At 36.2% G+C, this 17,676-nt stretch overlaps 1 protein-coding gene across 1 annotated transcript in view; it reads right to left on the reverse strand.

Moving 5' to 3' along the window:
* The window catches only part of KCNK2 (potassium two pore domain channel subfamily K member 2), a 137,246-nt gene that overhangs the window by 80,982 nt on the left and 38,588 nt on the right, over positions 1 to 17,676 (reverse strand). The gene's annotated exons all lie outside the window — the stretch shown is intronic.

The following is a 17,676-nucleotide window of genomic DNA, read 5'->3' on the forward strand; positions in this document are numbered from 1 at the left end:
TATTACACAACAAACCATACCGATGACAGATCTTTTAGTCTGATGCCAGCCAACATTTTCCTCACCTCTCAATGTCTCTTGGCTTTTACAGGTATTACCAATCTACACGTCTTATTTATTTTGGTCATGTGAAGAACCATCAAAAAGACCAGATCATTTATCCAGTAACTGTTGGTGGCTACTGGTGATGAAACCCTATTAATCTTTTTATGGTTCTGTCCGAGCTAGTGAAGAGTTTTGCTTTACTTGAAGAATTTCCTTTGCTGTCTAGAGCTGATGTGCCATAATTCCCCACAGAGAGGAGAATGAATGCTCTCTGCCCTAGGTTCAGGACAAGATGGTGTGGAGATGATGCATCTCTCACTCTCTCACTGGGAACATTGGAACTGAGAAGGTTTGTAGAAGGGACTCAACACTCACTGAGAATCTACTATGAGCAAGGGACTGTGGTACACTATGTACCTTTGATATATTTTCTCAGTTAATTCCCAAAGTAACTCTATGGAAAAGGTGTTTTAAAACTTATTTATGCCAGCTGAAGATGTTCAGGGAAAAGTAAGAGTGACACAGCCAGTGTTTAAGCACAGATCTGTCCGACTTCATAGTCCTGCCTTACTGGGGAAGCAGGCAGGCTTGGATCCTACCCCCACTCCCCGCCTTACCACAAACACACACCCATACACACATCTCAAATGCACAGATATTTCCAGGTATGTGTTTTATACATGTTAGAAATTCACAAGTTTTAATTTAGGAAAGGATTCCAGGAGTATGAAAACCACCATTCCACACAGCACTGCATCTTTACACCTTCATTCCTTACATGCTTTCTCATTTGACCTTGAAGTGAAGTTCGAGCACAAAAACATAACTACAAAGAGTACCTCAGATTAAGTCATTTGCCCTAAATGTAGTCTATTAGAAAACCTAATCCTGAAGTTCAGGATTTAGCAAGAAATCAACAAGACAACTCCCAAAGACAGCTCGAAACAATAGCTAGAAAAATGCCATTTTCTCATTTCCGTAACAATTCAAGCAAAGAGAGAGAGAATATGGGAGGATTTTCCACTCAGCAGAAGGAAGTGGACTGAAATGCACTAATGGGTAACTAACTATACCAGTGCTACTCCCAGTCCTGAGCCCGCTCACACTGAACTGAAGAGAAAGAACTTTTGAACCCCCAACCCCACTCCATGTCCACAAGTTAGAAACAAATCCAAAGTGAAAGCAAGTAATGTAGAAAACTAGAAAAGAAATACCATTTTTTAGATTCCATGAGAATTGTACCTCTCACTCACAGACTATTTTTCTGGTCTATTTTTTCCCCAAACCTATATATTAACATATAACATGCTATATTATGACTTCCTTGTTAAGTTTCTCACTAGAATTTTATCCATTTGTTTGATGTACTCCAACTATCTGGGAACTGCTCAATGAAAGCTAAATAAATATTTGCTGAGTGAACGAATGAATGATTTGGAACAGCATGTCTCTGAAAATGTTGCACTGAATATGAATACCAGAATATGTCTGGAAATCAAAGTAGGAGAGAATGAAACATCATATCCTTAAATTTTGAGCCTAAAGTCGACAGAGAATAAATTCACTGAGATCTAAAGATGAAATTAAGTAAAGAAAAAGAGATGAGTAAGAAAATATGATTGAAAAGAAATTGAATGCCCAATTGTGAGATTAAAATTTGTATTCAAGATAATTAAGAAGAAGAACAGAAATAATAAAAATCCTAATCAATGCTACAGTTTACAGAATAAAAACAATTCCCCAGAATTACAGAAAAAATAATGGTAGAAAGAATAAGAGGCAAATGATATACAGACAACTGAGGATGGAGAAGCAACATAAAAATTGCCAGTGTCCCTGAAGGTGGAAAGACAGAGCCATCAGAATAAAATACTCAAAACTATTATTTTTTTTAAAAACTTTGTCTAAAAACAACTAGCTAAATAAATGAAATAAGTGCAAGATTAGAAGAAAATCTGTACAAAAAATGTTTGAAGGTAGTTAATTGGAAAAATAGGCTACCAAAAAAAGAAGAAAAACCAGGCTAATATCAAACTAGTACCAGCAAACGGCAAAAGATAACAGAGAGATATTTACAGAGTTTTGATGGAAGAAGCTGAGATCCCAGAATTTTATACCTGACCAAACTATCTTTCATGTGTGAAAGCAAGAGAAAGCCATTTGCAAATATGCAAATATTTATTCCACTCATGTCCCTTCATTAAAAATATATCTGAGGCTTATATAAGCTAATCGTGACATAAACCTTCAGAATAATAAGATATTTATATGGCACACCACATTGGCTCCCCACAGTTTAAGTGACACATTTTGGATCTTTCACTGGATGATACAACAATTTAGATGACCAAATCACCTTGCTTAGAAAATGAGTCAACAAAACTTTTTTTTTTTTTTCCTTTACAAAAGTAAAGCGAGATAGTATGACTAGTAGCCATTATAAATGACAAGGAAATTAAGTTATGCCTTTCTGTATCATTGACATTCATATTAAAAGATCTGAGTCATTATTTTATTTTCATTTTTTAATTTGAAATACTAATAATTCATTTAATGACTGATATCATTTGCCAACAAAATCAAATTTTTAACATCCATAAAGACCATAGATATTGGCATGTTAAATATTTCTAAAAATCAGGTGATTATAACAACTTTGTCAAGTATACATAGGAAAATCAGTGTAAGAAAACATGGTCATATATAGTTATTTTCTTTTTTTATACATTTCTGTATTTTTCTATTTTTCTATTAGTCACATAATACCATATATGAAAGAAGACCAATCTATATATGCAATTTGATAAATAAAAGAGTCACAATCATGATATTTAAAAAAAAAAAGGAAACCAAAAAAACAAGCATAGGACATAGAAAACGAACTGTTAAAAAGTGGTACTGGATAATGGAAAATGTGAAATCATTCTTCAAAAGGTTCTTTAAAATATTAGAATTGGAAGATAATAGGAATCTTTCCATGAACTTTGTGAAGTGCCCTCATGTGTATACATATAATATTTTTTTTTGGTTGTGAATATTCATGAGATACAAAGCTGATTGTCCCCCCTCATGCCCTGGATGTGAAGGCCAGATCCATACTGGCGGCATGCCCATTACCACAAATTGTGATTGTACCCCATGTCCCCCACCCAATTATCCCCAACCTCCCTCCCCCTGTCCCTCCCCCCACTTCACTTGTATCTCTAGGTATGTTCTCTCCCTCTGCAAGTCCAACACACCACTGTGGTCCTTCTCTCCTTCCTTCTTTCTCTCTTTGCTCCCACTTATGAGTGAGCACATGCGGTATTTGTCCCTCTGTGCTTTGCTTATTTCACTCAACATAAGTTTCTCCAAGCTCATACATGTTGTTGCAAATGAGAGAATTTCATTCTTTTTATGGCAGAGTAGTATCCCATGGTGTATATATACCACAGTTTCTTTATCCAGCCATCCATTGATGGACATTTAGTTTGTTTCTGTATCTTGACTACTGTAAACAGAGCTGTGATGAACACGGAGTGCAAGTATCCCTTCAACATGATGATTTCCATTCTTCTGGGTATATGCCCAGAAGTGGGATTGCTGGATCGTATGGAAGATCTATCTGTAGCTGTTTGAGAAAAACTCCATACTGTTTTCCATAGTGGTTGTACTAATTCACAGCCCCACCTATAATGCAGGAGTATTCCCTTCTCTCCAAACCCTTGCCAGTATTTGTTATTCACCATCTTTTTGATTATACCCAGTCTAACTGGGGTGAGATGATATCTCAATGTGGTTTTAAATTGCATTTCCCTGATGACTAGTGATGTTGAGCATTTTTTCATGTACCTGTTGGCCATTTTTATGTCTTTCTTTGAAAAATGTCTATTCAGCTCCTTTGCACATTTTTTAATTGGGTTATTTGTTTTTTACTGTGTAATTGCTTGAGTTCCTTGTATATCACGGATATTAGTCTCCTGTCAGATGCATAGTTAGCAAAAGCTTTTTCCCACTCTGTAAGTTGTTGTTTCACTCTGTTGATTGTTTCCTTTGCTGTGGAGAAGCCTTTTACTTTGATATAGTCCCATTTGTTTATTTTTTCTTTTGTTGCCTGTGCTTTCAGGCTCATGTTCATAAAGTTTGTGCCCAGACCTAGTTCCTGAAGTGTTTCACCTATATTTTCCCTTAGTAATTTTACAGTTTCAGGTCTTATACTTAAATCTTTAATCCATTTTGAGTTGATTTTAGTATATGGTGAGAGGCGCATATCTAGTTTCATTCTTCTGCACATGGATATCCAATTTTCCCAGCACCACTTATTGAAGGGGCAGTCTTTTCCTCAATGTAGATTTTTGTAGCCTTTGTCCAATATCAGATGGCTGTTAAGCCTGAGGGGTGATTTTGGGGTTCTCAATTCTGCTCCACTGGTCTGAGTGTCTATTTTTATGCCAGTACCATGCTGTTTTGGTTACAATAGCTTTGTAGTATAATTTGAAATCAGGTAGTGTTATGCCTCTGGCTTTATTTTTTTTTTTTTTGCTCAGGATTGCTTTGGTTATTCAGATATGTAATTTAAATATCCAGTGTAGCACTGTGTATAGTGGCAAACAACAAATGGTCATCAATAGAGAATTAAAGAATTATGAGATATCCTTAAAATGAAATATTATGTAGCTGCTAAAACAATAAAAAAAACTTCAAGAAATGATAAGAAAAAAATGTCAAGACCTCTTATTTCATGGAGGTAGCAAGGTACAGAGCAGCTTTCACTTGTATAATAAAGGAATGTGTCTATATTAATTATAGGCACACACATTGGCACACATACATATATACAATATACACAAATGATTCCTAAAATGATAAGAAATGTACCAGTGGTTGACTCTGTAGGGAATGAGAGACTGACTGCAGGTGAGCTACAGAAAAACTTACTTGTCATTCTATATTCTTTATACTGTTTGTTTGTTTCTCATTTCTTTGTTTAGTCATGTACATGTACTCTATATTATTTAATAAAAGTATATAGCATTTGATTTTAAATGAGTACACTATTAATTCTTCACTATTAGCATGTCTAATGTTGCCATGTAAAAGAATAGGATTTCCTTTCTGTATTGACATAAGCAGAACATCTATCTTGAGTTGCCTTGAATTATATACCCTTCCCAGAGTTTCTGTAAATTTTAAAAAGCAATTTGCACTGCCCACCTTCAGACTTTTGGCAAACATTCGTAAAAGTCAACCAAGAAACATTACAGAAACATAAAGAGTTTAAGAAATGTGATTTATAATCTGGTCTATGCTATTTTTTCTATCATTATCCATATTGAGTGTCTTTATCATACCAACTTCCTTTCTATTACCATAAAACAACAGTTTATACCCCCTTATTTGTCCCCAAAAGAACATATTGACTCCTTTTACTGGCACTTATATTTCATTTTCTTGAAAATTTTTTTCCAAAGTCTGAATTTTTTAAACCCAGAATGTCATGAATTGAGATTGGTAGCAGTCTAGCTTTTAAAAACATAACATTTCTCATCATGTTTACAGAAAACAACTCAGAATCTGTAGGAGTTAGGGAGAACTGAAATATTGGACACTGTAATGTCACTCAGAGCTAAGCAGTAGAATCAGATTTTATTATTTTTAGACATGCACTTTCATGTGGTTTCCTTCTGAGCACTACACTCAGTTCTCAAAACAGTTATTTAGTCTGCTAGCATCTGCATTAGCATATTGCTACTCTGTGTCTAATATGATATTTTTCTCTCAATTTTCAAGTGCCACGCAAATTACATTTTTCATCAGTCTGAAAATTAAAATAGAAATTATTCAAGCCAGTTGTTCAAAATTGTTTCATGGATTATGGATCCCTCTGACAATTTGATATACACTGGAGACCCTCTCTCTGGAAAACATGACTATAGGCTCTTGAGGATTATTCATGTACCTTTCAGAGGTTCATAGAGATTGAGTCACAAACTTTATTTTCATCCTTACTGAACAACTAAAGAAAATGGAGAAATACAGCACATTCTTTAAAAATTAGCAATTTTATTTGTATAGTAGTTATTATATATTGTTAAATACATTATCTTTTTAGTTTTCATAAAAGCCCATGACATTGCAAGAGCAATTATTATCATTCATCTATGAGAAAGTCATTTAGACTATGCACATGAAGAAAAATAACTCAGGAAAGTTTGATATCTGGTCAAAATCACATAGTGAATAAATATTAGGATCAGGACTCAAATCCAGGTACTATTTGCAAATTTTATTTTTCCTTGACTTACATTCTTTCCTTTAGTCCAATAGTTGGCAAACATTTTCTGTAAAGGGCCAGAGAGTAAATATTTTCAGCTTTGAAACCTTACGGTCTCTGTCGTGACTATTCTACTCTGCCATTGTAGCACAGAGACAGCCAAGGTCAATACAAGAACACATGGGTGTGGCTATGTTCGAATAATGACATAAAACAGGTGATAGGCCGGATTTTGTTCACAGGCTATAATATGCTGACCCCTGCACTATTGCCTCTATGCAATATATGAACTAAGTCTTTTAATTTATTTCCCTAAATGGTTTGAATGTTTTCATCATTATGATTTTGACCTTTTTAAGTGATCAATACTACAATACTCTAAACGCTTAAGGAATACCTAAATAATATCACCAATGACAGCAAAATATCTGTCAAAAAGCTATGATAAGGATCTTGCATATTAACTTTTATTTTCGTTTCACTGATGAAACCACTGTCCAGGGAGGTCCTTTTGGAACATAATCCCCTTCGATAACACAATAAGAGTTAATATTACATGTGAAAAACAAACAAAAAAAATCACTTGCAGTGATAGAGTGAAGGGGACATAGTCTGGAAAAGCAAATAAAAATATAAAATATATTTTCTAATCATAATGTTTAATGAGTTTGCATATTGAATAACATTAAAGGACTGTACTCAGTTAGTGGATTTTTGTTTAAAAAGAGATCATGGTAGTCATTAGGGCTGCCACCAAACACCCTGGTTCTTCTGAGCACACAGGAAGATTGCGTTTCTCTATGTGTGTTCTTGAAGTTGGTCTGGCCAATGTCATGTGAGTGAAAATCATGTGTGCACTTTCATGAAGCTTTCTTGGCCAGTATGCAATGTGCCCTGGTCTCTTTGCTAAGCCACAGGGATCATGGGAGGACTTGGAGTGAGGAAGTGCCACCCACAGAGGGCTCAGAGCACGTACAGCAAGCAGGGCTTTCCTTTCCGCCCATGCTGGACATTCAGTGTGAACAAGAAATTAGCTTTTAGCCACCAAGATACGAGGATTATTTGTTACAGAAAATAGCTTAGCATATCCTAACTAAGATAGAGGTATAGATTTTAAAAAATTATATAGAATATATGTTTTTACTAATATTAATTTTTATTATACTCAGCTAACAGTAACACCTCAAGGTGATATGACACATATTTGATGATCATATTTTAGATTATCTATATCATCAAAGTAACCTATCAACTCATTTTATTAAGTCAAGATACAAATAACTAGGTGAAAAAATTAGCCATGACTGACACACCATTGTAAGAATAACTGGTTTGAGACTGGATTTTGTACATCCAAAATATATTAAGCAAAATCTTAAGTTATGCAAGAGAAAACATTAAGCTATGTTAGGCAAAATACATGTATTATAAGAATTAAAACGTGTGGATTAAAGCTTTAAGAAACAGTGTGTTTTCTTTCTTTGTAAAGATTACAGACATAAATAATATTGGCTTACCCTAATATAAAAATAATAAATATTATTCTAATTTTTAATAAAGTCAGCTAACTCTACTCTGTCATTCAGTCCACAAACTACTTTCACATAAGTCATCTTATTTAACCTTCACAACATCTCCAATTGTGAGAAATACTAGCCCAATTTGACAAACGAAAAAATTAAGACTAATAAAACTCTGATTTGCTTAAAAATACAACCCTAGTGAGTGGCTATGTCTACTACCTTATTTTTGAACCAAATTAAGACATAGTTTCTTTAAGTTGTCTACAGGTACAACTGAAACTATCTATTAAAACACCTGTTCTTTTAATCATGAGCTATTTAGGCACATTATGACTTATTCTATACCCCTCATGATATTGTGATTTAGGGAGGAATTGGTAAAGAGCCACAAAAAACAATGACATTGTATAATGCTGAATATACTAATTATTCTGATTTGAGCATCACATTTTACACAGTTATTAATATTCAACTCTGTATACCCCACAGATATCAATCAATTATGATTCAATAAAAAAAAATACCCAAACAAACAAATTTATTCTTAGGTCTTCATCTCTGGTTCCTGGCACAGAGCTCCTAAGACCCTTGTAATTTCCTGAGTAATAGGGGCGCTAGAAGAATCTTTTGTTCTAATATTTGGTCTCTGACCCTGGTTACTGACACATAGCTCCTAATCCTTTTCAATTGCCTGGGTGATAGGAGATCTTTTGTTCTAAGGAGGCCACTCTTGGCGGGATCCTGGATGAGGGCTGATCACCGGAAAGACCAAGCCATGATTAGAAGCTTGGAACTTCAGCCCATAGTCCCCATACTCCAGGAAGGGAGAGCGGCTGGAGGTTGAGTGAAAATTCAATCATGTGTACATGATGAAGACGTCCTAAAAATCTCTGAACTATCGGGTTCGGAGCACTTGATTCCCGGTTGCTGAACATGTGGGGGTGCTAGGAGGTGTCACCCCCAAAGAGGGCATGGTAGCTCTGCACCCCTCCCCACATACCTGCCCTATGCATTTTTTCACTTACCTGCATCTGTATCCTCTGTAATATCCTTCATAATATACTGGTAAATGTAAGTAAACTGTTTTCCTGAGTTCTGTGAGCTGCTCCAGGAAATGATCGAACCCAGGGAGAGGGCTATGGGAATCTCCAATTTATAGCCAGTTGGTCAGAAGTTCTAGAGGCTCGGACTTGTGACTGGCATCTGAAGTGGGGACAGTCCTGTGGGTCTGAGCCCTTATGGCGTGGGATATGATGCTAACTCCAGGTAGACAGTGTCAGAATTGAATTACAGGGCACCCTATTAGTTTCTGCTGGAAAACTGCTTGGTGTGTGAGGAAAAAAAACCATGCATTGGGACCAGAATTGCTCTGTATTGTGTGGTGAGAGCATAGTGGGAGAAAGCATTGTGTGCGTGTGTTTCTTTACACCCATTCTTTCCGTTTTTCTTCTCTTGCTGCTTGCCTTCAGGAATTTCACTCTTTGCTAGTGTCTTCAAAAAGGGAAATCTAAGCCTACAGGGAGAGGTGTGACACATCAACTAAATTTGGCCACTTGTGTTTGTTTTAAAAAATAATGTTGGAAAGGTAAGAGGTTTAAGGTTAGTAATTAACGTGTATTTTCTGATGACCTGTGACTTTCAACAATTCATATTATTCACTATTCCTCCATTGCAATGTTGGAACCAAAGAGCTAGCTGCATGGAATCCCTTTCCATTTAGAATTAGTCATTTCTGCATTGCACTTACTGTGCGCATAAACCACAAAACTTAAACATGAACCTTATTTGGCACAGGTACTTCTTTTGTAAACATCAGGCAATATTTATCGTACCACATAAATAACAATGCCAATTTTCCAAGAATAAGATTGCACAAGTCTAAAAAAAAAGAATTGGGAAGAGAACAAATATGTAGCATAATTACTAGCTAAAAGTAGACAGGCCTGGACAAATGTTATTACATTCCTTCCTTATCAAATGAAACATGTGAGACACTTACAAAAAGTATTTGTCTGATAATCATCTCACCTAGTTTTAATCGCATTCAGGGCAATACTTGCATATCTGGTGCTCAGTCAGATGCTTTGTAAAATCTATAATCTAGGAAAATAGCACTGCATTTCAGAGGTTGGAAAGGGGGGGAAGACAAGAGAAAAAATAGAATCTGCATTTATTCAGGGCATGAACTTCAAGACAATTCCTTGTTTCCAATTCTGGGGTAATTTCAAGATCACAATATTTGACAGTGATTACTTTCCAGAAGATTAAAAATATATTATTGCAAACTTTTAAAAGATAAGCAGAAATACATGAAAGTGTATTTTGTTTCAGAATACAAGTAATTTCTGACTTAAGTACACCGAAGTGATGGATGACCATGACGCTGATACTAGTGGCCAGCCCTCCTAGGACTTGCTGGAACTTCTGTTAGATCTATACTATGTTGCCTGTGTTCTCCTATTACCAAAAGAAAAAAAAAAAAAAAAAAAAAAGTCTGCCTAACTCCTGGGAAGATTCTATCTCTAATGTTCCTAAATCCCTTTTCAACCATCACAGGATTCTGAGTACTTAGCTGTTCTTCTTGCCTGATGTAACTAACATACATACGCAATGAGAAGGGAAGATGACTAATCTATTTCATTATTGCTTTGGAGTCTACAATACTATTTATGCAATGATTCAGCTTTACTGCTTATCAGATTAGGCACTCTACAAACTTAGCTACCTACACGCTACAAACTTTACCATTCATAAGACATTTTCTCTGAGAAACGCATTTTAACTTACAAAATAAATAAGCTGACATGAAGATTTCGAATGGCAGAAACATGTTAACATCCTGAGATGGGTTTTATATTCATTAATTTAAGCTGAAGGGAAGAGTAACAGAGAACCAAAGACCTAAAACAATTTAATTTCAGCCTGTGTATTTCTATTACACAATACCAGACTTTCATATTTTGGAAAAATACTCATCTATTTTAACAAACTAGAATAAAGAAAAACGTAGTGAGATTGTAGAGTCAGAACTGGAAGTCACCTCGCAAGATCACTTGCCTTTTAAGCTGCCTGAAAGAACCTTAACTTTCCTTCAAAAATGGGCTTCCAAAATCCAATACACAGTTCTCTGAGAACATCCAAGAGATTAGTGAAATGTCACAGAGTTATGAGTGTACTAAGTTAGTAAGTTAGCACCCAACACCCAAAGCTGAAATGACATTATGCCCTGACAAAAGGCTTACTATCAAATTCTACACCACTGATTCATGCCTATTCATTTCCAAGTTCAGGTAGTGGCTTTTGTGGTCTTTTCCTCACCCTATTGAGTTATAGTTTTCTATCACATCCAACAGAAAGTTATTAGGTTCCCTGCTAAATACAAGCATAAGGCTTTACAGTTGTCAATATACTCTCTAAATAATCCAAAATGAACTTCTGTTTACATGGAAGTGCTTGTTGAGGATACTCCAAACCTTTAATTTTTTTTCCTGGTTTTTGTTTTGTTTCGTTTTGTTTTTCTAATCAATGAAACATTATGCCAAATTGGCGAAATATAAGTCTGTGGTAAATCTGTGATCGTTATCATAATGGCTTTAGCAATTCAATCTAGGTAAAAGCAAATCAAAGGCCCTGGTGGTTAGTTCACAATATAGAAACAAAAATACCAAAAAAACCCCCATGGAAACTGCATAGTCAGATTCAATCTGTACACTCAAGTGGCAGAAAATAAGAGTTCTTTGTAGATATGAGAAATGTTACTCCAAGGAAATGGTTTCCATTAAGACTTTAGAGGAATGCTTTGGGATCTTAAAATTGCTGTATACTATAATGACGTTCTTGTGATTTGTGCTCCGACGCTCAGAGATCATAATGATTGCGTGACAAACTTAAGCAAATCTCAACCCTGGCATCCTCGTTTACTTTCTGTGGGGGAAAATTTCATTATTTCAATTATAAATATATTAACGTATATTATTATTATACATCAATATACAATTATAATTAATATAATATATGTTAAATTAATTCACATAGTATATTCTAATATAATCATATTTATTATATAACAATAATATATTAATATGATGTATAATATATAAATATGATGTTAATATATATCAATACTATGTTATATTATATATGTTGTGTAATATATTTATATAATATATTATATAACGTATTATTAATTATATTAATAACAATATATTAATATATTATGTGATAATTGTATATCATATTAATATTACAACTACTAACCACAATTTTAATGCCTTTAGGTAATAAAATCATTTTATATTTCATTCTAATCTTTTTTTCCTAATTTTTAAACTGACCTTGAAATAGAATAGTCCATTACATCATTTTTGCCAACTTCATTTTATAGAGTTTAACTGATTTATTACCTTTAAAACAACTTAAAATTTACAATGCTAACCCCCTAAGGCACTATTCTTTAGATAAGTATATCTCCATCTGTGAACTTTTTTAAAATCACATATCTGTCCACTTTTTACCCTCCTCACTGCTACCGCCTTAGTTCAAGTCAACATCTTCTGTCATATGAATTAATACAATAATGTCATTGTTAGGTTCTTCCTGTGACACCAACTGGGTGTCCAACAATTCAGTTCAGTACTGTGGAGGCCCAGGTGTACAGGTTAAGGACTCAGTCCCACAGGACTGTCCCCAAGTCAGACCCTAGCAGCAGATGCCATGCCCAGGATGCCCAAACAGCTACCAGGCCAACTACAAATTTGAGGATTCCCATAACCCCTCCTCAGATTGGATGACTCCCTGGAAGGATTCACAGAACTAAGGAAAGCACTTTACATACAAATACTGGTTTAATATAAAGGATGCAATTAGGAACAGCCAAATGGAAGAGATGCATAGGGTAGGTAGAGAGCCATGGGGGAGCAGGAAGCTTCCATGTTCCATGCCCCCCGCCACACCTCCTTCCCACCACCCCAATGTAATCACCAACCCAGAAGCTCTCCAAACCCCATCACTGAGGGGTTTTAGGGACGCATCATTACGTAGGCATGATTGAAGATTGAACTCAACCTCTCGCCACTCTTCCCTTCCTGGAGACCTGGGAGTGGGCAGAAAGTTCCAACCCCCTGATCCCCTGGCTGGTTCCTTTAGCTATCAATTCCCATTTTGAGGCTATTTAGAAGCCCATCAGCAGTCACCTCACTAGCATAAAATCACATAGGGTTGAAAGGGGCTCATTACACATAACAAAAGACATTTTCATCACTCTGAAAATTTCAAGGATTTTAGAAGCTCTGGGCCTAGAACCTGGAACAAAGACCACATATAATTCTGTGTCATACCACACTCCTCACTGGTCTTCCTGCTTCAGCTTTTGTTCTCTGTATGACAGCTAGTGTCACATCATATTCCTCTTCTGCTTAAGTCTTTCAGAGACTTCCCACTGAATTTGGAATGTCACTGTGACCTGCTGAGTCCCACGAGCTCCGGCTCCCACTTACCTTGCTAACCTCACTTCTTTCTCCCGCTCCCCTTCCTGCCGTCTTCCAGGCTCTGCCACACGGCCTCATCTGTATGCCTAGAACATGCCCAAGTCTGTACCCCGCAGGATCCTTGCCATTGCTGTGCCCTCTGCCTGAACTCATGTTTCACTTTTTTTACAGAGCTGATTTCCTTTCATCCTGCAGGTTTCGGCTTAAATGCCCCTCCTCAGAGAGTTCTTGAATCGGCCTCCTTAGAACACCTCCCGCTCCCCTCTCTGGCTCCGCCATCTACGCTATCACTGCCCATGAGCTTCTTTTGTAGCGTTTATTGAAGTCATTCATGGCCCTGGTTTTAATGAACTGATTGGTCATTGGTCTCTTCAACCCCAATGCAAGCTCTAGGAGGGAGCCTATCTACCTTAGATTTCTAGGCTGGCTGAATTAAAGAATGAACAAACAAACAAACAAACAAACAAACAAACAAAAATGGGGGGTTGGTGGGGAACTACTAAAATGAAGCTCCCTAAAATAACACAACATTTAAAATCCTGGCCATTATTTCTACTTCTTTCTCTTAATAGGATCCACTAGCACTATTTATGAATTACATGCCTTGCTGCCTAAATATTCACTTTACTTTCAGCATTTTGACTCTTCTCTGTTCATTGATTGTTGCATCTAATTATGCCAACATTTTGTCTGATTCTCAGCCTTCAACATCAACTACAATCATCTCAGTCGATACTCACATTCCTCTTCTCTGGCCACTGCAATGACCTCCTAATTGCTCTCTCAGCTGAACTGTCAGTTTTCATTTAACCTCTTCCTGACAGATGCATCTTTTACTTCACTTTCCAAAAAAATCCTTGTTCTTATTATTATAGTAGGTCCCCCAAATAAAATGATACTCAACTGTATTCAGTAATATTTCCTACTACTCCTTTAAACAATTCCTCTGGTCTGCTCAAATACTTACCTTGCTATCTCCCAAATAAATCATTCCTCTCTTTGGATTTTTGCTTAGTCATGCCACAGACTGGGAGGCTTTTTTCTCCTCTGTCAGCCTAAACTAAAACGTTTTCTTCAAAGCTAGTTCAAATTAAACTTCTCCACTTAAGCCTGATCTCTCAGTTTCAGCCCATGTGTTCTTTCCTTTTTTCTCAATTCTCCATAGCCATTGTTGCATGTAACATTTGATTATACAATAGTTATTCTTGTTATTTGTCAGTTATTTCATATGTGTAGATTTTATCTCCTAAATGAGATTTCAAGCAGGGACTGTCCTTCCTTCCTCTATATTCTGGGCAGTGGCAGAAGAAGCAGTGATGCAACAGGAGCTACCTACGTGGACTTACTGACATACGTAATCCTAAGTATGAATCTCTGCAGCCCCAAACAACCATTCTGCACAGCTGGCAATACCCAAACAGACCGTACTGTCTCTTACCCCTAATCTTTCCCACATGAGCTCCCTATGCCTAAAATGCTTCCCATCCACCTTTCTTCACCTGGCAGATTCCTAGTTCTCTTTCCAGTCTCAACTGGGACAATACCTACTAAGGAAAAAGAAGCCTTCCTTGCTTCGTCCTCACCCACCCACCTACCCCAGTATCTATGTGAAGCGTCACTCCCACACACTTTCATTAAATGCTCTTAACCCATAGCCCTGGCACACTAGCACATTGTAAATGTTTATTCATCCACTGGTCTCCCTGATTGATCTGTGTACAACTTAGGGTCAAAAAATTTACCTTTTATCTTTATAGTAGCAGTGAAATTGTGACTTATTATTTGTTGAATAAATGAACAAACAAGGTGGTAATGAAATCTGTGGAAAGAGCTAAGTATTTATTATCACGGGTATCAATATAGTGTTAGGTATTTCCCAATAAGCCACTGTTCCTACCATTTGGGATGCCTATTTGTTTTTAACTCCAAAAATAATTAGTAAGCACCCACTGTATGTCAGGCACTTGGGATACAGAAAAGACCCAAAAAGATAAAAATCCCTAACTTCATAGAACTTGCATTTTACTATGTGAGACAGGCAAGGGACTGTGGCTTTTGCCCTGTTTGAGTTGGAAACCACAGAAGAGTTCTGAGCAGAAGATTTCTATAATGATGTCGACATGGGATGATGCTTGTTTGAACCAAAACGGTGCCAACTTGAATGATGAGCAGTAGTTAAAACAAGGATCTGCTTTAAAGGCAGAGCCAACAGGATTGGGTGACGGACTGGATGCGGAGTATAAAAGAAAAAGAATAGTCAAGGATGCATTTCAGTCTGTGCAACTATGGAATAGAATTTGTGAAAGCTTTGGAAGGGTATAATTTTAGAAAGCATGTTCAGATATATGAAGACATTCTCTAAACTTAGGTCTTAAATTTCAATATTTTATTTTGAACAACTGACCTTCCCTTGAGCATATTTCCAATGAATAGTAAGGATCACGATTGATTCTTAGAAAAATTGATAAAATTGAAGAGAAAAACCTTGAATAGAAAAAACTGCAGCCCATCCAGTTCCATGAGGTACTGCCTGCACCAGGCACCCTATAGAATCCACTGCGACTGATTTTCCAAAAATCTCTTGTGTTCTAAATGACTTATACAATGCAGGTAGCGCTAAATGTTACATTTCTATGACTGCTAAAAACACTTCAAAGCTCACACAATTATTACCATTAACAATATTAATAATTATATTTTGAATTTTATTGAATAATGATTTAGATCTCAAATGGACACATATGTAAAGTGGCCAAAAGTTTTACCCTGCCCTGGGCCATAATCTAGCTCAAGGTGAGAGGAGATGGCCTTGACCTTAGGAATAAAAGACCATGAAGTAAAAGGTTTCCATGTGGAACACCAAGAATGACTGAATCCACCTAAGACTAAAGCCGGAGATAGAACAGTAGGAGATTTAGGCTGTCAGGCCGCTACCTAAGCAAACTAAATGATCAGCTACCGTGCTTAACAGCTATAATTTGGGGTAAGGCTGGTAACAACGATTTATTTATTTACTTATTTCATGCACTGAAGTATATTTCTGCAAAACTTACTGAATTTGGTGATTCAAAAAATGAGACTGTTTATAAACATACAATGCAACAGTAAGTCTGTATAATGACCGAGTCTCTTGCAAAATAATTTAGTGGTGGTCATGATGAGTTATAACTTAGACTTTTGAGTTTTCACTGGGCAGAAAGAATCCTTTCTCACTCAGTCTGTGAGCTTTTTTCCTTCCAGACTCTAAGTAGTTTACACAATAAATAGTTATTTCCATAGTAGAAATGGCCAAGATGTCTAAGCCCCAAACTCAACCTGTTATTATGGTTAGAAATCAATGTCACCATTTTTCCAGATTTTCACAGCCACACAACTTTTGACCCAGCTAATGGAAATGTAAAAGTAAACATAGTTTCCTGACCTCTTAACACAGGCAAAAATCAACATAGTAAGGTATTTATTTTGCCGGCAAGTGATCCAGCGCAAAGGGGCACTACAGTGGGTTCATATGATAAGGCACTACAAAATCGTGTCAAAGGAAGAATTTTAAGCAAGAGCACACCCATACATTTTCCATGTTCTCTTATTTAGGACTTTGATATAAAATACTAATTTGAAAACTTTATACACTTCACAATTTATCGATGACATCAAGAATAAAATTGAAACTTTTAGAATCTTAATTCACCTCACAACCAGAGAGCAGTCCCATGAAAGAAAATCTCATCAGAAGCCTGTGTGGAAGGGAAGAACTCCCTTTTGCACACTTTCTCCCATCTGAAATTCCTTCATAACGGTGATGAGTCAATTTCCTTCCCTTTCTTAAAAAATTATGTTTTAAATCCACCTCTTTTCACATGCAGGACAGAAATAACCCTTCTCAGTCCTCATAGAAGAGCAAACATGGCTTTCACTATGGGGTCTGCATTTAGATCCTCTGGACAGTTCTTGGGCATTGAATGGTAACCAACACAGAGAGGACATCTATATGTAACCATTCTGCTGCCTAGAAGGTGCTGAACATATGCACGGTTAAGCTGGAAAAAGATCATGTTTCATCACGTGACCCTTTTCAACATTGTAGCAAACAATGTGATTAAAAGGCAAAAACATCCAGGGCCTAAACTTTCATTCCTTTTGTAATCCTCGTATTTCAGTATTACCTTTTCATACATTTGTGCTATTGGCAAAATACAATATACAAAAAAATAAACCCTGAAGTAATCATGATAGGCAAGCATGTAACAGGCACCATCAGTTGAAATGCAGAGTTAAAATTTGCAAAATGAAAAAAAGTGATATCACATAAGAACTTTATGAAAAGAATGTTAATATTGCATTCAAATCCTTTCCTGTTACACTAAAGAAT

Source organism: Cynocephalus volans, chromosome 11 (assembly GCF_027409185.1).
Source record: "Cynocephalus volans isolate mCynVol1 chromosome 11, mCynVol1.pri, whole genome shotgun sequence".
NCBI classification, from domain to species: Eukaryota; Metazoa; Chordata; class Mammalia; order Dermoptera; family Cynocephalidae; genus Cynocephalus; species Cynocephalus volans.